The following is a 21,254-nucleotide window of genomic DNA, read 5'->3' as shown; positions in this document are numbered from 1 at the left end:
AGTGATACTGCGGTAGTAAATATGACAGAAACAGTCACTGCGAAAAAAAGGCCCTGAGCATTTTCTTACTAATAGAATTAAGTAGTCTGTTCCAACTGATGTGCAAATACTTGCAACTCTCTGGTGGCAACATTCCTATTTGACTTTGCTGAGAACACACCCTTTATGTAAAGCCCAGGAGCCGACTGATAAAACTGCTCAGCCCCCGATTCTTTCTCTGATAAATACAACAGACCCTTTAGAACCTCCTGAGAACAGGTAACATCAAAAATTTATTGAGAGCCTGGAACAAATCAACACATTTATTTCATTTTTCAGATTTTTTCAAAACTCATGTGTCAAACGATCTCAATCCATTTCTCCTTATTCTACACAGTATCTAAAATCAACAAATTAAATCAGTCACAAAAAAAAACAAAGAGCTGGAGGGCACTGTCTGTCCTCGGCCTCCTCCAGGGCCAGGGTGAGGCCACATGTAAACTGGAATAGCAGCACCACTCATTCCACTTGGGTAGCCTACAATTCAATAGCATAAACACTTAATTCTGCAATTTTGGATAAACACATCTACTTCTCATCTATCCCGACCCCCCCCCCCACCCCAACACACCCTCCTTTCCATTCCCCCGGGCTCGTCACCCGATTCCTATCACCCTCCTCCACCACATCATCCACCCCTCCCTAATCCACATTTTGTCCCCCCCACACCCCCCACCTCCTTGTTCTTATTCCCGTCTTCCTACTACCCCTCTCTCCATTTCCACATTTCACTCCTCAGCTTTCTGGCATATCAGATTCCACCCTTTGCACCCATTTATCTTCTCCATTTATCTCCAGCCTTGGTTACTATCACCACCCTTCTCTACCCCACCTAAAGGGCCTGTCCCACTTGCACAATCTTTTCAGCGACTTGCCGGCACCCGTCTTAGTCGCAGCAGGTCGCCGAAAATGCTGCAGCGACCAGAAAAAGGTACGATTCTTTGGGCGACTGCTCACGACCATGCAGCCGACATGTCGTGGGGTGACAGGCCCTTAATGCTTCTGCCAATCAACCCCTCCTGCCTTGGATCCACCCATCACTTGCAAAGAACAACACAAGGAATTCAGCAGGTCAGGCAGCATCAAGAGAGGGAAACAATGTTTTGGGTCAAGATCCTTCAGAGTGTGTCTATTGCAGGTTCAGACTGAAGGAGGGTCTGGACTTAAAGAAACATTGTCTGTCCATTCCCTCCATTCATGCTGCCTGACCCACTGACTTCCCCCAGCGTTTTGTTTTTTGAGCAAGATTCCAGCATCTGCAGTCTCTTTGTCTCCATCTATCATTTGCCAGCTCATTTTTAGGGTGTGTCAGTGTGAGTGTAGGTGTGTGTGCGCGCGCGCGTGTGTATGTGTGTTTATAAGTGTTTGTGAGGGTGTATGTGTGAGGGTGTGTGTGTGCGTGAGGGAGTGTGCGTGAGGGTGTGTGCGTGAGGGAGTGTGCGTGCGTGAGGGAGTGTGCGTGAGGGAGTGTGCGTGAGGGTGTGTGTGTGAGGGAGTGTGCGTGAGGGTGTGTGCGTGAGGGAGTGTGCGTGAGGGAGTGTGCGTGAGGGTGTGTGCGTGAGGGTGTGTGTGTGAGGGAGTGTGCGTGAGGGTGTGTGCGTGAGGGAGTGTGCGTGAGGGAGTGTGCGTGAGGGTGTGTGCGTGAGGGAGTGTGGGTGAGGGTGTGTGCGTGAGGGTGCGTGCGTGAGGGTGCGTGCGTGAGGGTGTGTGCGTGAGGGAGTGTGGGTGAGGGTGTGTGCGTGAGGGAGTGTGCGTGAGGGTGTGTGGGTGAGGGTGCGTGCGTGAGGGTGTGTGCGTGAGGGTGTGTGCGTGAGGGAGTGTGCGTGAGGGTGTGTGCGTGAGGGAGTGTGCGTGAGAATGTATGTGTGAGAATGTATGTGTGAGGGTGTGTGCCTGTATGTGTGGGGGGGGGGGGTGTGAGAGAGTGCGTGTGAGAATGTATGTGTGAGGGTGTGTGAGAATGTATGTGTGAGAATGTGTGCCTGTATGTGTGGGAGGGTGTGAGAGAGTGTGTGTTAGGTTGTGTGTGAGAGTGTGTGTCAGTGAAGTGGCGACAACACCCGGTGTGAGTGGACATTCGGAGATTTGGTGATGTCCGGGGAGCGTTTCCCTCCACCCCTCCCCAGTGAGGGTGGGAGCTGTGAGCGGTGCCTCAGGGGTCGGTGCTGGGACCACCGCCGTGCTCACCTATCGCACCATCTGCACGGGAACGTTTAGTTTAAACTAAACTACTTCCCCCCCCCCCAAATCATCCCGCGGGCCGGATTGGACCCATTCGCAGGCCGCTAGTTTAACACCCCTGCTTTAAACCAATGCTTTGAATCACATATCCCAGGAAAAAGGACTATACATTCAACATATATTCCCCTCATAATTTTTACTCACATCTAAAACACTTTTTGCTTTATTTTGAATTTGTGACTTTATTTTTTATTTAATTAAAAAAAAAATATTTTTTTGAGCGTGAGAAATTCTGTGATCAGTGTTAGAGCAGGAGAATTTTGTGAAATGCGTGAGTCTCATGCTCAATGGGTGAGAGTTGGCAGCCCTGCAATCCTAATCACTTCTGCAGGCCAGAAGCATGAATGCAGATGGCACCAACTTCCTGAGAAGTTCTCGGGCTTGCTGTTCTGACTGTCCCAATGCTCCAGTGGCCAGCTACCAATTTCTTACAGGTACACTGGGAAATCCAGACATAAACAGGTGCCAGGTCAGACCCCGGTATTGGTTCAGTGACTTCACTGATTTCGACCAATAGTTTCAAGGGAATAACGTTTCAGTAAATCACCTTTTTTAATTCATGGTTTGAACACATTCTATGAAAGTTTCCACATGTTTAAATGTTTTGATATTTAGAATTATTTTTTAACTTTTTAATAGTCTACATTTTAAGAGTTTTGGATTATTTTCATGAAAGTGGCAACAGTATTGTCAGACATTAAAAGTCCTTTGACAGTTTTAGAAGCAGTGCAGGCTGTTACTGGGGACACGACCTGCATTGGCAATGAGAGTCCCGAGGGGCTTTTCTGATCAGAGGTCAAGCTGCCTCTGAACTCAAGTCCTAGTAGAGGAAGCACGGTGGGCTCAGTTTATCACAGTGCTGGTACGCAGTAGATCAAACCAACTATGGGTAAAAAACGAACTACTGGAGGAACTAAGCAGGTCAGGCAGCATTTTTGGAGGGAAATGGATGGAGAGTGCAGGTTCTTTATTTGTCTTCTGGATTAATCACCTGCAGCCTTGGTTGCTATCTCCACTCATCTCTCCCTTCCTGACATCTGCCAATCAACCCCTCCTCACCCAAATGCACCTATCACTTGCTGGTTCGTGCCCCATCCTTTCACCTCACTTCTCTCTCCGCCACTCCATCGGTCTGAAGGATCCCAACCCAACATGTTGCCTGTCCATTTCCTTCCCATAGATGCTGCCTGATCTGCTGAGTTCCTAAAGTAGTTTACTTTTTCGACTCAAGATTCCAGCATCTGCAATCTTTTGTGTAAACCAGGGGGCATCTTGTTCGGCATAGGGGCCGGGACGCGTGTCTGTGAACGGATAGCGGGCCACATATATCACGTGTACACATGGATCCCGCCCCGGATGGCAGGCATCAAATCACGTGTTCACAGAAGGTAGACAAAAATGCTGGAGAAACTCAGCGGGTGAGGCAGCCTCATGCAATCCTTGCATGTCTCACCCGCTGAGTTTCTCAAGCATTTTTGTCTACCTTTGATTTTTCCAGCATCTGCAGTTCTTTCTTAAACTTGTTCACAGCAGGTGCGCTGCCGTGCTGGCGGCTTTGCGCAGGATGCGGTACAGCCAGAGCTCGGCCGCTGCTCGGGGCGCTCGGCAGGCCGGATGATTATGGGGGGAAAAAAAAATCCGCCTGCGGGCCGGATGATTTTGGGTTACGGGCCGCATTCGGCCCGGGGGCCGTAGGTTGCCGACCCCTGGTGTAAACCATCCAACCATGGGCTGGATGTGACCTGCGGGCCTTGTGTTATGCACCATCTCAAAATAAATCTGTAATGAAATTCTCCTTTCACTAAGGTCAACAAGAAATAACTACATTGATGTAAACCCGGGCCGGTTATCAAAGTCCGCCAGGACAGGAAATCTGTCATTCCCTATCCTGTCTGGTCTTTCCGTGACCTCAGACCCACAATTTGTTGATTTTAAACTGTCCTGTTTAATGATCTCGCAAGACACATAAATCAGGGGACGGGACGGATGGACAACACCTGCTGACCAAACCTGCAACTCCACATCCCATGAACAAATAGAAACAGTATCCTGCTTGTCCGTCAGTGAGATGCTCAGTAGACTCATCTGAAAGGCGATCATTGCGGGCGGCACCGCACTCAGGCTAATAGAGCTGTTGTCTCATAGCTCCAGTGTCACGGGTTCAATCCTGACCCACCCTGCTGTTGGTGAGGAGTTTGCATATTCTCCCCGTGATCATGTGGGTTACCTCCTGGTGAGGGCGGGTTGGTTAATTTGCCGCTAAAACTGTTATAGATGCACGTAAGTAGTAAAGGCTAGGAAGAGTTGATGAAAAGGTGTGAATAAAACAGCATTAATGCAGGATTAATGTAAACAGGGAGTTAACAAGAACCTGTTCCATGATAGAAACATGGAAAAATAGGTGCAGGAGTCGGCCATTTGGCCCTTCGAGCCAGCACTGCCATTCAACATGGTCGTGGCTGATCAGCTAAAATCAGTACCCCGTTCCTACTTTTCCCCCCCATATCCCTTGATTCCTTTAGCCCTAAGAGCTAAATCGAACTCTCTCTTGAAAATATATGATATATAATGTTGAGGATAGGGAGGCCAGAATGAGAAGGGAATGGCAAATGGAACCAACAAGTGTTTGGAAGCCATAGGTCACTTGACAGTGAGGTCTGCACTGTTCGCTTTCATCACTCTGGTCATTTCATATCTCTTGTCTGCAATCCTAATAAAGATAGGCACTAAATGCTCGAGTAACTCAGGCAGCATCTCTGGAGAAGGAATGGGTGATGTTTCGGGTCAAGACCCTTCTTCAGACTAGTCAATCAAGAGGAAGTGAAACAAGAAATATAGACAATGATGTAGAGAGATGCAGAACACATGAACAAAAGATATGCAAAAAAGTAACGATGATAAAGGAAACTGGCCATTGTTATCCGTTTGCTAGGTGAGAACGGGAACCTAGTACGACTTGGGGTGGGGGAGGGATGAAGAGAGTGGGAGTGCAGGGGTTACTTGAAGTTGGAAAAATCAATATTCACAATCTAAAGAAAGATCTCAACCCAATCTTTCTCTCCAGAGATGTTGCCTGTCTCGCTGAGTTAGTCCAACATATTGTGTCTATCCTCTGGCTTGTAGGCTGCCCAAGCAAAATATGAGATGCTGTTCTTCCAATTTGCCATTAGTCTCACTCTGACAATGGAGGAGGCCTAGGACAGAAAGGTCAGTGTGGGAATGGGAAGGGGAATTAAAATGTTTGGCAACCAGAAGATCAAGTGGGTCCAGGCAGACTGAGCAAAGATGTTCAGTGAAATGATCGCCCAGTCTACGTTTACCACCTCCAACGGAATCCCACCACGAGTCACATCTTCCCATCTCCACCCCATTCCACCTTCCGCAGAGACCATTCCTTCCGCAACTCCCTAGTTAACTCATCCCTTCCCACCCAAACCACCCACTCCCCAGGTACCTTCCTCTGCAAGTGCAGGAGATGCAACACCTGGCCCTATACATCCTCCCACGACTCTGCCCAGGGACCCCGACAGTCCTTCCTGGTGAGGCAGATGCTCACTTGCACCCCCTCCAACTTCATCTACTTGTGGACTCTTATACAGACGATTTCAAACGTAGACTGGGCGATCGTTTCGCTGAACACCTTCGCTCAGTCCGCCTGGACCTAACTGATCTTCCAAACACTTTAATTTCCCTTCCCATTCCCACAGTGACCTTTCTGTCCTATGCCTCCATTGTCAAAGAGGCTAATGACAAATTGGAGAAACAGCATCTCATACTTCGTTTGGACAGCTTACAACACAGTGGTATGAATCTTGATTTCTCTAACTTCAAGTAACCCCAGCATTCCCTCTCTCTCTCCCCATCGCTCCATCACCCAAGTCACACTAGGTTCCCGTTCTCACCAGCAAACAGCTAACAATGGCCCATTTCCTTCATCATCGTTACTTTATTGCATATCTTTCATTCATTGTTCTATATCTCTCTACATCACTCTCTATATCTCTTGTTTCCCTTCCCCTGACTATTCTGAAGAAGGGTCTCGACCGAAACGTCATCCATTCCTTCTTCCCATAGATGCTGCTTGTCCCACTGAGTTGCTCCAGCATTTTGTGTTTATCTCTGGTTTAAACCAGCATTTGCAGTTCCTTCCGACACATCCCAATAAATATTTTCCTTTTTGTTCTCCCCTCTGACACACATCTCCCTCTACTTGCACGTAAAATCTGTTTTATTTCTTGCAGGAAATATTAGACACTGCTTCACTCCACAGATTAGGGCCAAGCCACTGAGCATTTGCTGCATTTCCTGCTTTTGTTATAGACAATCAATATTTCTCCTTTACTCCGCATTTCAGACTGTGCAGTAACATGTGACGGCTCCCGAACAACCCCCCTCCCCTGCTGGCAGACAAATTCAAAACATTCAATGACCCAGAAGTGAAAGAGACAACTTTATTTTTTGTCTGTTTCATAGTGCATTTCAAACTCCTACGCCCAAACAATGCAGAAATACTGGTGTCACAGAACTAACTCACCAAGTGGATTTGATATCACCCTGCAAGCTAACAATCATCACGATAACACATTTTGGTCACATCCACCCCATATCACGGTTCAGTCAATAATCTCCACTGGGCATTGTTGTACTGCACAGGAATTGCTCAACAGCTAATCCTTGGCCCCTGATGGAGCTTGCTTGTTCAGCCTGCTATTAGTTGGCAGCACAGCACTTCAGGTTCAGACCTGCTGAACTCCACGTATAAATCCTGACCATTAAAGAGCACCCAGACACAGAGGATCCAGCACTACCGCAAAGTACAAACATTTGATTCAGCGCTCATTGAACACCGAGTCAAACCCCAGCTCATGACAGCGTGGTTCAGAATCTACCACTCGCCTTTCTATATTTGGCCCTCAGAATAGGTCACATGGCCCTTGAACCGAACAGGCAAGGGTATTTTTAGCCATCCCTGACAAAAGGGCCCTGCCTCTTAATGATGAGCCTTTAAACCAGTGAAGACAACATGTTAGATCTACTCATGCAGCAATCACAGGGATATTTTCACCTACAAAAACTGATATTACACAAGAGATAGTGGATCGATCCTGTGATGTAGGTTAAGCTGATGTACTCAGAGTTTAAAAAAATTAGAGGTGATCTCGTGAAACATACAACATGCTTCCAGTGGTTAACAGGATAAATACTGAGGTGGATTCCCCTGGATCACAGCATCAGAATGAAGGGTAAACTAAGATGAGGTGAAATTTCCAAGAGTGCCCAAGAGTGCTGGGAAGGCTCGGAGGTGGAGTACACTCAAGACAGATTAGTAAGATTTTCTGATTTTTTGGGAACTGGAGGATGTGGGACCAGTGCAGGAAAGTGGGGCCACTGTAAAGGATCAGCCACGATCCTCTACAGTCTATCAGTGAGAAGGTAACTACGGGCAGCACGGTGGAGTAACATTAGAGTTGCTGCCTTACAGCACCAGACAGATCCTGAGCATGGGTGCTGTCTGTACGGAGTTTTATGTTCTTCCTGAGACCATGTGGGTTTTCTCTGGGTGCTCCAGCTTCCTCCCACACTCCAAAGATGTACTGGTTTGTAGGTTAATTGGCTTCGATAAAATTGTAAATAGTCCCAAGTGTGTAGGATAGTGCTGGTATATGGGATGATTGGTGGTCGGCACGGACTCAATGGACTGAAGGACCTGTTTCCGTGCTGTATCTCTAAAGTCTAATAATCATAATCATACTTTATAAGCCAAGTATGTTTTGCAACATACGAGGAATTGATCTTATGATCTTATCAACTGTCAAAGCATCATGAATGGCCAAATGGTCTCATTCTGCTTACACTCATACATTCACACGTCCAACAAATAGCTGACCATGTCAGCAAAACTCAAAACTTCATATCAAAACCAAGAGAGCACAGGGCAAGCTCGACAACAGCAGATTTCATTTGTATACCACCTTGTATACATGGAGTGGAGATTCACAATGACAATCATTGAAAGATTCATCTCAAGTAATATCAGAAAGATATTTGGAATGGCTGGATTAATATTTGGATGAACAAACATCCAAGGAGGGAAGGAGTTACAAGAACCACTGGCTCTGAAATCACAGAATCAAAAACTGCCAAATGCAAAATCATTTTGCCAATATTGCTTACAATCTGGAATCCTCTGTATAATTTACATTTCCTGGCTTTAACACCACCTTCTATACTGTCACAGGTCCAGCTTACGTTTGGTAACTAAGGACAGGGTTGCTCTGCTGCCCCCCACAGGGAAAGTTATTGTGAGAATGTTCCTCAACCACCTTTTCCCATTGGCTGAAGACCTGCTCCCCAACTCATTGCATGAATTCCATCTCTCGAGACAATGTTCCTGTGTTTCACTATTCAACAACTCTAAGAGAAGGGGGGGGGGGGGGGTCAGCAGCAGCACTATACTTGGGCTTTTTTTTACCTCACTAAAACTATTTAATATCCTCAACCAAGGAGCTGTGGAACACCCTCTTCAAATTTAGCTGCTCAAAGAAACCCATCTTCATTGTACGTTTGCTCTGCAATGGCATATAGACTTGTTTCTTCATATCATAGATTATAACACAACCAACGTCAGTGGAGACCAGAGCAAAATCAAGGCTGTGGCATTATCCAAAATACTTTTCTTAGACTTTCTTGCTGCAATGCTGCATCTCACCTCCAACAAATTAATATCAGAGAAAGAAACAGACGCATTTTCTAGACCTGATCGACAAGCACTAAAAGAGGTGGTTGCAGAAGCCCTGGGTGTATCAATGTTGATATGCTGAAGTCCCCAGCAGATTTGAAGCTAGAAAATAACACCACAATATAGACAAGATGGGATACTTACAAACTCCTCAAAATATCGCTAGCATGATTAAGAATTTGATAACAGGGCACTTTGAAAATTATATGGTGAGGCAAAGGCATCATATTCAATAACAGGACAATAAGGTTTGACAAGTTCAATACCTATAGAAAACCTGACTTTTCAGAAGCCATTGAGAAGATCCCACAGAAGATTGTTAAGTACAGGGAGGACTCCATGGGGATAAGGGCAACATTAAAATGGAAAGATGATTGTTACAAACATAGGAAACATGTTATCATCAGGTTGGCAAACTGTTACCTGGGGAGTACCTCAGGAATACAAATTGTGTCTTCATCGACTTTTTTTACTTTACCTCAATGTTACAGTTTATGAGTTCGCAAATGACAGTGCTATCGGTGAAAATGAACTAAAAGGAGGAAGGAGACTCCAAAATACACGCGGACAGTAAAGCAGAGTTTACAATGTTTTAATCTCATCCTCTGGCCCAGCACATTGCACGGACACTGTAATCTCTATCAATTCCAAAGGGACGCACTAGCTGCTGCCACCTTGCCCTCTCACACTCTAGGCTATAGTATCCAAGTGCAATATGGTTTTGTGCCCTGATGTCACGATCTGAAACAACAGAATCAGAATCAGAATGCTTTATTGTCATTGCATGTGTCACATACAACGAGATTACTGTGTCTCTCCATTTAAAAGAACTTCAAACATTCACATACTCATACTTTTTACACTCCCTCCCTCCCCAAACCCACCCATGGATTCACATTTACATAAATTAACACTGTCTCCCACCCCCCCTCCTTCCCCATACTCCTCCTTTATCCCAGCAAAGATATATTTCCCAGTCCAATGATCAGAGTGAAAATATTCAATTTTCTAATAGCCCCGTGTAGAAATATTACATGCTGAATTGTCAGATACAGAGATCTGGAACTCACTGCCTGGAAGGAGAGGTGGCCGGAAGGGCACGTGAAGAGCTGTGACATGCAGGAGCTCCAAACTGTGGCCTCAGGAGTGAGAGGCATTGGGTTGAACTGCTCTTTATGAGGGACACTGTGGATGGAATGGATTGCTGGCAGGGTGTCAATTGTATGATTCCATCCCTAATCACAATGGAAGCCTGAGATTTTGCTCTTGGATTGCTCAACACTGTTCTGTTCAACTCGTACAGCAAGGTCACCTGCTGCGCACATGCACACACGGTTGCTGTGCTCCCCTATCTCAGCACGGAAAGATTCCCTGCTCCCATATCCCAGCTTTGGAATCAAGAGTGTTTAATTATCATATGTGCCAACAATGGAACAATGACATTTTTACTTGCGGCAGCTTAGCAGGTCCATAAACGCAATAACACATACATTTATAATAATCAAAAATGCTATAAATTAATAAACAATACTAGGTAACCATGATAGTGTAAAAATGACATCTGTCCTGCAACCAAAGACACAGTCCATAAAAGCTCATAGTTGCTGAGGTTAGTGATGTGTAGAGTTCAAGAGCTTGATAGTTGCTGGGAAAAGTTGTTCTTGAACTTAGTGGTCACGGTTTTCGGGGTCCTGTACCTTGCTCTGATGGTAGTAATGGAATGAGAGCATGCCCAGGGTGGTGTGAGTTTTTGATGACATTGGCTGTCGTTTTGAGACAGCGCTTCCTATTGATCCTTTCAATGGTGGGGAGGTCAGAACTTGGGACTAGACAGTGTCTACCACTCTGTGGTTTTCTTTGTTCCTGGGCAATTGAGTTGCCGAACCGTACACCTGTAGAAGTTCAATTGAATATTAGCTAACATCCCAAATCTCCTCAATCTTCTCAGGAAGTAGAGCATTGATGGGCTTTCTTTGTGATTGCACTGAGATTCTGGACCCAGGTCAGATCTTCCTAGTAACTTGAAGCTGTCGACTCCCTCCATCGCCATCCCGTCGATGAAGATAGGTTCATGGTTCCCTAGCTTTCCTCTCCTGAAGTCAACAATCAGCTCCTTGGTTTTGCTAACATTGAGAACAATATTGTCGTTCTGGGACCATTCAATCAAATTTGCAATCTCCCCTGTTCTCTGCTTCATTGTTACCTGTCATTCATCCAATGTGGTATCATTGGCTAATTCAAAGATGGTGCCAGAGCTGTGACTGGCTACAGTAATGGGTATGTGAAGAGTGGAGCAGAGGACTGAGCACACAGCCTTGACATGCTCCTGAGCTGTTGTTCCCAATTCAAACTGATTGTGATCTGCCAATGAGGAAGTCGAGGATCCAATTACATAGTGATGAGCAGGGACCCAGTTCTCCGAGGTTGATGAGAAGTTTGGAGGAGGTTACAGTGGTGAACACTGAGTTGTCTTCAATGGACAATGTATATGTTCTTATTGTCAACTGGTCAGTGCAGGGTGGAGAGCCAGCGAGATCACATACCCTGTTGATCTATTGCAGTGGTAATCGAATTGTAGTGGACCCAGGTCCTTACTAAGGCATTGAACCCAATGTTTAGGCCCGTTCTTGTGCCAAAAACTTCTTCCTACAGCGACTCTTTGGTTTTCCCTTTGTATAGTTTCTAATCTTGCATGGTTAAGGAGCTTAAGATATCAGGTTTGTGAAGCTACAATGAAACAATTGTCATGTTCTTATTTAACAGCTCAGTAGGCACAACAGGGTTGAATGCCTCTTCCTGCTTCTTGTCCCACTAAAGTCTGTCATACTTCTGACTCACTTTCATCTCGACAATGTTCCATATCCTAGTCCCCACTAGCTCATTTTTACCCTGGGCATCCAATTGTCACTGACCTCCATCCCACCCCAGGATGCCCTTCACGTTCTCATTGTGCAGAGGCCTAACCAGGGCCCTGCTCTAGCTCCACCTGTTGTGGCCCGGCTGAACACGGTCTCACATTGGAAAACTTTTCCAACTCCACCGATCCAAGGTGCAGCCATGGGAACCTGTTTGGACCCAAGCTATACGTCTACTTTATATGTGTACAACCCAATCAGATGATCCTCTCCTTGCTTCTTTCCGCGCTATTTTGATGGCTGTTTCCTGGCCTCAGACAGAATTCAGAGTGCAGCCTACTTCAACCATACCCCCACTTTTCTCATTGCTCAGCTGACAAGTCCCTGCAATCTTCATTTCAGGCAATAAGTTAACAATCAATACAGACAACCCCTTTGTTATGACTGGTCGGGTAACAGAAACTCGCCCTTACAGAATGCACAAATCATCATCCAAAAATTTGAGATGATATGGAATAAAATTTGCTATTACAGAATATATGCAAGAATTTCTTTTTTTAAATAAACATTTTTTTCTCAATGCATGTGCAGATTACATAGCTTTGTGTTACAGAAAATTGCAATACAGATTGTTTACTAAAAATGCAACCTCCCCCATAATGTGAGTGTATCCTGTATCTATTACAATCACACACACTCCCATAGTTATCTGGACAGCACCTTCCACCCTGCAGAAAGAACTGCAGATGCTAGTTTATACACTAAAGGACACAAAGTGTTGTAGTAACTCAGCAGGTCAGGCAGCATCTCTGGAGAACATGGAGAGATGACGTTTCAGGCCTGAAAGTCTGAACACCCAAAACGTCAGCTATCCATGTTCTCCAACGATGCTGCCTGACCTGCCGAGTTATTACAGCACTTTGTGACCTTCCACCTTGCTTCCATCAAACTGTTTCTCTGGTTCCATTGTATCAATTTATGCCACAACATGCTACTTCCACATGCCTACTTCAGGAAAAATATTTAGGTTGGGTGCAAAGGAGATTCACTAATTTGTGTAATGTAATTTACTAATTTGATTCCAGGCCTCAGGAACGTATGCAGTGACCGTTCTCCTTGGAAGGAGTTTACAAGGGGTTCTGATAAACCCATGAAGGGTCCAGGCAGAGAAAAAGTGTTCTCATAGGCACATGACTCAAGAAGTGGAAGGCAAAGAATAAAGTTGATTGGCAACAGAATATGAAGAATATTTTTATGCAGCGAGGGGCATACAACGCAGGGGAAGAGTGGAGGCAGATTTAATTGTAGTGCTCAAAGGAAACTGGATAAGTGGGTCTGGAAGGAAAGAATTTGCAGGGTTAACTGGTTGGTAAATCTCTATATTTCCCCTCCCTTACATTTGCTACCATTTCATCCTTGGGACTTTAAAAATTCTCTAAATCCTGCTAATTGACAACTAGTGCATCCACTATCTCCACACTCTGACTCTGGGGAATGGTTGAAATCAGTTGATCTTTGAGAGTCAGCCGTATGTTCATGGTCTGGAGCCACATATTGCTTACACAGTATGACTGATTTACCTAACCAAATACTTATGATGCAGTTCCTTTTTGTATGCTAATTCAATAGCTTTACCATTATTGGTATTCATCAGGATTTTCCCCCCCAATAATTTCATGAACTACCATAGTAATATTTAAATGTATGTTACTTCATTCTTAACATAGTCTGAAAAGAGTGGAAGTGGTACTTCAGGACCTTCCACAGTAATAAAGCAACAATAATCCAACATGGAATTCCTTTAAAAAAACTTTCTGACAGTAACTATACCAATGCCAACCTCATACATTTTCCAGGATGATAAACCAGAGGATAGCATGAAAGAACATGACCAATCACATGTCCAGTCCTTTCGCCCCTGATTCCAGTAAACTGAACCCCGCCTCCTCAGACACAAAACATCGTTTGGCTTCACAGACTGTTTTAGTGACCATATCACTTCACACACGGTTACCGTTCCTTATCACCAGGCTTGCAGGAAGCAACAGCACAAGTTCACTTCTGCTGTTATTACAAAGCTACAGTTGAAACGTCTAAAAAAAAGTGTTCTGAGAAAAACCAAACTCGCAAACATCCAATAAATCCAGAAAGCTGCAAGGGACTGTCAAACGATAACCAGATACCAGACAGAAAAAGATAATGTCAGACCTTCAGGCCTTACCTTCAAGCCCTCCTTGAGTCACACTTGTGTTGTCTTCCACCACTCACTCCCTACCTTCAGAATCTTAAAGAAAACACATGATCAAGTTCAGCCAAAATCAAAATGGTCCAAATAAGGTTAAGAGGCTGCATGCTATTTATCTGTACTAAAACCACATTAAGTGAAATCTCCAGCATTAAGAGTCTACCACCTTCAGTACTTCCTTACCTTCAGTGTTTTCTACCCTCCCCATCTACCACCTATATCTCTTACTCAACTCCATCATCTATTTCTCATGCCCTCCCCTTTCCCTTCCTTCTTCAATTATCCCGTTGCCCAACCTCCCTCAGTTCTCTCATCCACTTCCCTCATGTACATCTCTTGACAACATAAATAGTCACCATTTGGCCCCTTGAGCCTGCTCTACCAATTTATATGATGATCTGTAATCTCAGCTCTATAAACCTGTAACATCCAGATGCAGTCTTACCAGCCTACCCTATAGATTCCAGTAAGATAATTCTACTCTTGTACGTTTGTTTGCCCTGCTCATTTTTTGCTATATCTGCATGTTACCTTTCAAGGATTTGTGTCCAAGGAAACTAATACCTTTCAATCTCTCACTGCTTCAAAAGTATTCCATTTTTTAAATTGTTTTAATCCACCAAAGTGAGTGATCTCACAGCTTTCCACAGTGTATTCCACCTGACATCTCCTTCAGATGTCCCCATTCCTTCCCTCCATCAAGTTGGTTCTCCTTCCTCTGCCATTTCCGGCCCACATCACCTATCCCCATCTATCCTTCACTCTGCTTATCACAACCGCAACCTCACCCTCCTATACCTGGTCTAGTTGCTCTCTCAGCCCCAGGTTCATTTCCCCTATTCCCCACCACTTCCCACAGCCTGCTGGCTCTCCAACTCCCTCTATCCAACATACTGTATCCATTGCATCACTGATTTTCCATCACCCTAAACCCTAACTCCACTTCCTAACACCACACCTGCCAAACCGATACATCCCTGCATGTTCCCAATCAGAATTCTCCAACATCAATTCACAAGCCCATCGCCTGTCATTTCCCAGAAGGCAATGGGCACACAGGCTCAACCCAAAATATCAACCAACACCACTGAATTTCTCCAGCAATTTGTTTGTTTTTGCTCCAAATAACAGCATCTCTGCCCACTCTCTCCTACTCCATGCCCTCTATTACCCATACCTTTCTTCCAATGCCCTCCCATAACCCAGTATCTTTTTCCCTCCCCAATATCAATTGGTTTACTGTACCATGAACTTTCCCATTACCCCACCCTCTTTCCTTCAATCCCGATTTACACTCTCTCCCCATCCAATTACTCCCTGCCCCATCCTCCTCACTAATCCCACCCCTCCCTCTGCATCCAAATCCCCCTTCCTCACATTCTTTTTCACCCACTCCATACCGTCACCCCACCTTCGCTCCAACCTCTATCATTATCCAATGACCATTCCCTGTCAGCCCACTCCATCTCATCCCAAGTCCAGTACCACAGCCTTCACCCTCTGTCCAGCACCCACTATCATGCCCACACACCTAGACTCTACCGTGCCCCCCATCACCACCATAATCCCACCTCATCCTGTCTTTGACTCACTCACCTGGGCACACCACCCCTACCCCAGTATCGCACCCCATCACCCCGCCCCCCCCCCCCCCCAACAACCCAACCCCACCCCTGAGCACCATCTACTGCCTCACTTTACCCCCCCATCCTGCCCTCACCCGCAATCTCCCACTCTACCCCCTCCCCCCTATCCTATTACCCCACCCCTTCCCTTCCCTGGCAGCCTTCTGCCATGTTCGCACCGTGCCTCCATCACCTCCGCCCTCGCCCCTATAAGCCTCCCGCCTGTCCCTTCTCTCTACCCCCCCTCCATGTGTCGCCCCCACTCCAGTCTTGGCGCCGTACCCGATTCCTCGCTCCGCTCCCAAGTACGAGATCCGATCAAAATGGCGGACCTTCCGGTTGTACCAATCTGCCGGCAGTTCAGGGCGGAACTGCTCCCGGGGACACTCATCATGGCGGCGTCTCTCCACTGACGGACTGGCAACATGGCCATTACCGGACACTCAACTCTCGCTATGTTCGAAACAGCAACACAAATTGAATATCCAGTTAATGAGAAAACATCGCCACGCGTGCTGTCCAAGTTAGTGTGGAGCTATCACACCCCGAGTCAAAAAGGGGAGGAAATATCGCCGTGGGACAACATCGCCATGTTGAGTGTCCCAGAGGAGAAAATGTTCGCCATATTGAGTGTTCCAGAGGAAGGGAAACGCCGCCATGTTGAGTGTTCCAGAGGAAGGGAAACGCCGCCATGTTGAGTGTTCCAGAGGAAGGGAAACGCCGCCATGTTGAGTGTTCCAGAGGAAGGGAAACGCCGCCATGTTGAGTGTTCCAGAGGAAGGGAAACGCCGCCATGTTGTGTGTCCAGTGAGGGGAAAGCTCACATGTTGACTGATGTTTCAGGTCTGGGCTCTTCTTCAGGCTCAGCAACGTCCCTACAGGGTGTGGATGAATGATGTTTCGGCTCGGAACCCTTCTTTAGAGTCAACGTGTCGTGACGGGACCTTTGCCTGACCAGCTGATTTCTTCCAGCGCTTTGATTTTTACTCAAGATCCCAGCATCTGCTGTTTATGGGGTCGTCATGTTGAGTGTTCCAGTTACCCGCGGTTCCGGGGCGGGATGGGCAATGTTGACGGAAGCTATTCTGTTCGTCAGCTGCGGGGCTTGGGGAAAACAGCAGGGGTTGAGGGCGACCCTCTGACAGGGAGGTGGTGGGATAGGGAGAGGATGAGGAGCGAAGAACGTGGGGAGAGGGGTCTAGCGGGTGAGGGGAATGGGATGCAGGAGGGAGGATGAGGTGGACCCAGCCGTAGACTGTTTACTCTCCTCCCATCCTGGAAGCGCTAAAGGTCTCTCCGTTACCGGACCAGCAGGTTCAGGAACAGCTTCTTCCCTGCGGCTGTTACACAACTTTACTCTACACCTTGGTGATTGCCAGTCACCCCCACCCCCGGACACTGCCCCAGAAAAATTGCACTAATGTATGTACATATATACAGTGGCTTGCAAAAGTATTCATACCCCTTGAACTTTTCCACATTTTGTCACGTTACAACCACAAACGTAAATGTATTTTATTGGGATTTTATGTGATAGACCAACACAAAGTGGCGCATAATTGTGAAGTGGAAGGAAAATGGTACATGGTTTTCAAATTTTTTTACAAATAAAAAAACTGAAAAGTGTGGCGTGCAAAAATATTCAGCCCCTTTACTCTGATACCCCTAAATAAAATCCAGTGCAACCAATTGCCTTCAGAAGTCACCTAATTAGTAAATAGAGTCCACTTGTGTGTAATCTAATCTCAGTATAAATACAGCTGTTCTGTGAAGGCCTCAGAGGTTTGTTAGAGAACATTAATGAACAAACAGCATCATGAAGCCCAAGGAACACATCAGACAGGTCAGGGATAAAGTTGTGGTGACGTTTAAAGCAGGGTTAGGTTATTCAAAAATATCCCAAGCTTTTAACATCTCACGGAGCACTGTTCAATCCATCATCCGAAAATGGAAAGAGTATGGCACAACTGCAAACCTACCAAGACATGGCCGTCCACCTAAACTGACAGGCCGGGCAAGGAGAGCATTGATCAGAGAAGCAGACAAGAGGCCCATGGTAACTCTGGAGGAGCTGCAGAGATCCACAGCTCAGGTGGGAGAATCTGTCCACAGGACAACTATTAGTCGTGCACTCCACAAATCGGGCCTTTATGGAAGAGTGGCAAGAAGAAAGCCATTGTTGAAAAAAAGCCATAAGAAGTCCTGTTTGCAGTTTGCCACAAGCCATGTGGGGGACACAGCAAACATGTGGAGGAAGGTGCTCTGGTCAGATGAGACCAAAATTGAAGTTTTTGGCCTAAATGCAAAACGCTATGTGTGGCGGAAAACTAACACTGCACATCACCCTGAACACACCATCCCCACTGTGAAACATGGTGGCGGCAGCATCATGCTGTGGGGATGCTTTTCTTCAGCAGGGACAGGGAAGCTGGTCAGTTGATGGGAAGATGGATGGAGCCAAATACAGGGCAATCTTGGAAGAAAACCTGTTAGAGTCTGCAAAAGACTTGAAACTGGGGCGGAGGTTCACCTTCCAGCAGGACAACAACCCTAAACATACAGCCAGAGCTACAATGGAATGGTTTAGATCAAAGCATATTCATGTGTTAGAATGGCCCAGTCAAAGTCCAGACCTAAATCCAATTGAGAATCTCTGGCAAGACTTGAAAATTGCTGTTCACAGACGCTCTCCATCCAATCTGACTGAGCTTGAGCTATTTTGCTAAGAAGAATGGGCAAAAATTTCAGTCTCTAGATGTGCAAAGCTGGTAGAGACATACCCCAAAAGACTTGCAGCTGTAATTGCAGCGAAAGGTGGTTCTACAAAGTATTGACTCAGGGGGGCTGAATACTTTTGCACGCCACACTTTTCAGTTTTTTATTTGTAAAAAAATTTGAAAACCATGTATCATTTTCCTTCCACTTCACAATTATGCGCCACTTTGTGTTGGTCTATCACATAAAATCCCAATAAAATACATTTACGTTTGTGGTTGTAACGTGACAAAATGTGGAAAAGTTCAATGGGTATGAAAACCTTTGCAAGCCACTGTATATTCTGCTGTTCATTATTCTATGTTCGCTCTTCTGGGTGAGATGCTAACTGCATTTCGTTGTCTCTGTACTGTACACTGCACAATGACAATAAAGATTGAATCTGAATCTGATATGTGGAAGGAGGGGTGATAGGAATGTCGGGCAGTGTTGGAAGGAAGGAATGAGGAGGAGGAGGCCGAGAGAGATGGGAGATAGGGGGTGAAAGGGATGGGTTAGGGAAGGTGGATCGGGTGGGAGGATGGGATGAAAGGAGAGGGGTTGGTGAAACAAATGATGGGAAGGGAGGGATGGGAAGATGGAAGGAGGGGAGAGCGGGGTTGTGGAGGGATAGGAGGTAATTGGAGCCATGAATGTTCCAATTAGTGAACCAGGCTGTAATGCTCTCCACTGTACACCTATAGAGTATTTGGCTCGTGTTCCCAGACTGCCCCTCTATGTTCTGCCCCCAGAACTTGGCACCAACTCATTAACGCGATTCAATCCTTCCAATTTATAGTATCTAACTGATTCCTACCCACATTCAAAAAACAATCCACTCTCTCCAACCCTGTACGTTTAAGTCAAGTCACGTCAAGTTTATTCGTCACATACAAATACGAGATGTGCATTGAAATGAAAAGTGGCAATGCTTGCGGACTTTGTGCAAAAAGATAAACAAACAACCAAACAAACTACAAACAGAATGTAACAGAATCACATATTCTTTTTCAAATTAAATATTGTGGGCGGAAGGAAAAAGGGAAAAAAACAGCAATTAAAAAAAAAAAGCAGTAGTGGTACAGTAAAGTTAGTCCCTGGTGAGTTAGGAGTTTACAGTCCTAATGGCCTCTGGGAAGAAGCTTCTTCTCAACCTCTCCGTTCTCACAGCATGGCAACGGAGGCGTTTGCCTGACCGTAGCAGCTGGAACAGTCCGTTGCAGGGGTGGAAGGGGTCTCCCATGATTTTATTGGCTCTGGGGTTGCACCTCCTGATGTATAGTTCCAGCAGGGGGGCGAGTTAAGTTCCCATAGTGCGTTCGGCTGAACGCACTACTCTCTGCAGAGCCTTCTTGTCCTGGGCAGAGCAATTCCCAAACCAGATTGTAATATTTCCGGATAAGATGCTTTCCACAGCCGCTGAGTAGAAGCACTGGAGGATCCTCGGAGATACTCTGAATTTCCTCAATTGCCTGAGGTGGTAAAGGCGCTGCCTTGCCTTACTCACGAATGCTGCGTTGTTCTAAGTACGAGTTGTTCTAAGACCTGCACATCCTCGTTGGGTCTCTGTTCCCTACACTTGGACTTGAGGGTTTGCTCCCCAACTATACTCATGAAGCACATCATATACATGGTTTTACTAATATCGATTTTATTTTGAGATACACTGTATTCATAGCTTCATTATTATCAAGTCGCATTGTGGTCACACAATTTGAGATCACTATTATTCGGGGTGGGGTTATATCATTCAGGAGCACTGAATGTGGGATTTTACGCAATTCAAGATCACTAATCAGGATTGTGAAGTATTCATGGTTTCACACTGCTATTGGGGTCATCCTGTGGTAAACAGGTCACCCTCAGTCATAACCTCTCACCCTTATTTGGGGTCACACTGTACTTTTCTTACTATTATGTGGAGCCGCACTATTATTTGGAGTTATGCTCAATGCCCAAAAGCAAATTGTCAAATAAGTCATTTGAAAAGACACTTAAGTGTCTGGCAGTTGTGCATTGGGTGAGCTTCCCAAATCTGGGAAAGAAGTCGTCAGTCCTGGGGTTGGCTCCCTGTTGGACGTCAATTCAATGGTATGAGGTAAGATGATTCCCATGTTTTCAGTTGTGAGTGATTGTCAGTTTGCAGGGAGACAAAAATGCTGGGGAAACTCAGCGGGTGAGCAGCATCTATGGAGCGAAGGAGTAGGTGACGTTTCGGGTCGAGACCCTTCTTCAGACTGATGTGGAGGTGGGGGATGAAGAAGAAAGGAAGAGGGTGAGACAGTAGGTCGTGGGAGAGCTGGGAAGGGGAGGGGAAGGAGGGAGAAAGCATTGCAGGGACTATTTTCCCTTTGAGATTCCCTGGCTGGATGGAGTTGAGGAGGCAGTCTGGAGACTGCAATGATTATGTAATCAGTGAACTGTCAGTGCAAAACACACTCCCCAATGGGATCCTTGCCATGTTGAGGGTGAGGAATGGTGTGGGTTGGCTGGTTGTAAATGCATAAAACATGCTTAGTCTCAACACTTGGCTTATAACACACGTCATTGAAGCATACTCCGCATCATATTTCAAATCTACAGTGTGGCTGGCAAAAGATCATTTGCAAAAATTCTTCTTAGTCAGAAAGTGACAATCCCTCTCATGATCCCGGGGTAATTATTGGCTGGCAGGAGTGTCAGCCTGGTAAGCTGAGACAGTGTCACCATACCCTGCCTCTTTGCAGATCGTGACTCTGCAGGAAGCAGAACAATGG

General features: G+C 45.9%; 1 protein-coding gene across 8 annotated transcripts in view; it reads right to left on the bottom strand.

Annotated features, from left to right (window-relative positions):
* celf1 (CUGBP Elav-like family member 1) overlaps nt 1-16,165 on the bottom strand; it is a 63,920-nt gene extending 47,755 nt beyond the window's left edge. For 6 of the 8 annotated variants that reach the window (XM_033038391.1, XM_033038398.1, XM_033038393.1 and 3 more), the window contains exons 1-2: nt 16,027-16,165; nt 14,096-14,158 (exon numbers count right to left, since the gene is read on the bottom strand). The gene's annotated coding sequence lies outside the window, so the exon portion shown is untranslated. Of the gene's footprint in view, nt 1-14,095; nt 14,159-14,683; nt 14,960-16,026 lie in introns of those variants that run through there. The other 2 variants (XM_033038392.1, XM_033038395.1) reach the window with 2 other exon arrangements.
* Nucleotides 16,166-21,254: the final 5,089 nt, after the last annotated feature.

Source organism: Amblyraja radiata, chromosome 20, assembly GCF_010909765.2.
Source record: "Amblyraja radiata isolate CabotCenter1 chromosome 20, sAmbRad1.1.pri, whole genome shotgun sequence".
Taxonomy (NCBI): Eukaryota; Metazoa; Chordata; class Chondrichthyes; order Rajiformes; family Rajidae; genus Amblyraja; species Amblyraja radiata.
Note: the sequence above shows the minus strand (reverse complement) of the source record. Positions and strands in the feature narration are given on the sequence as shown.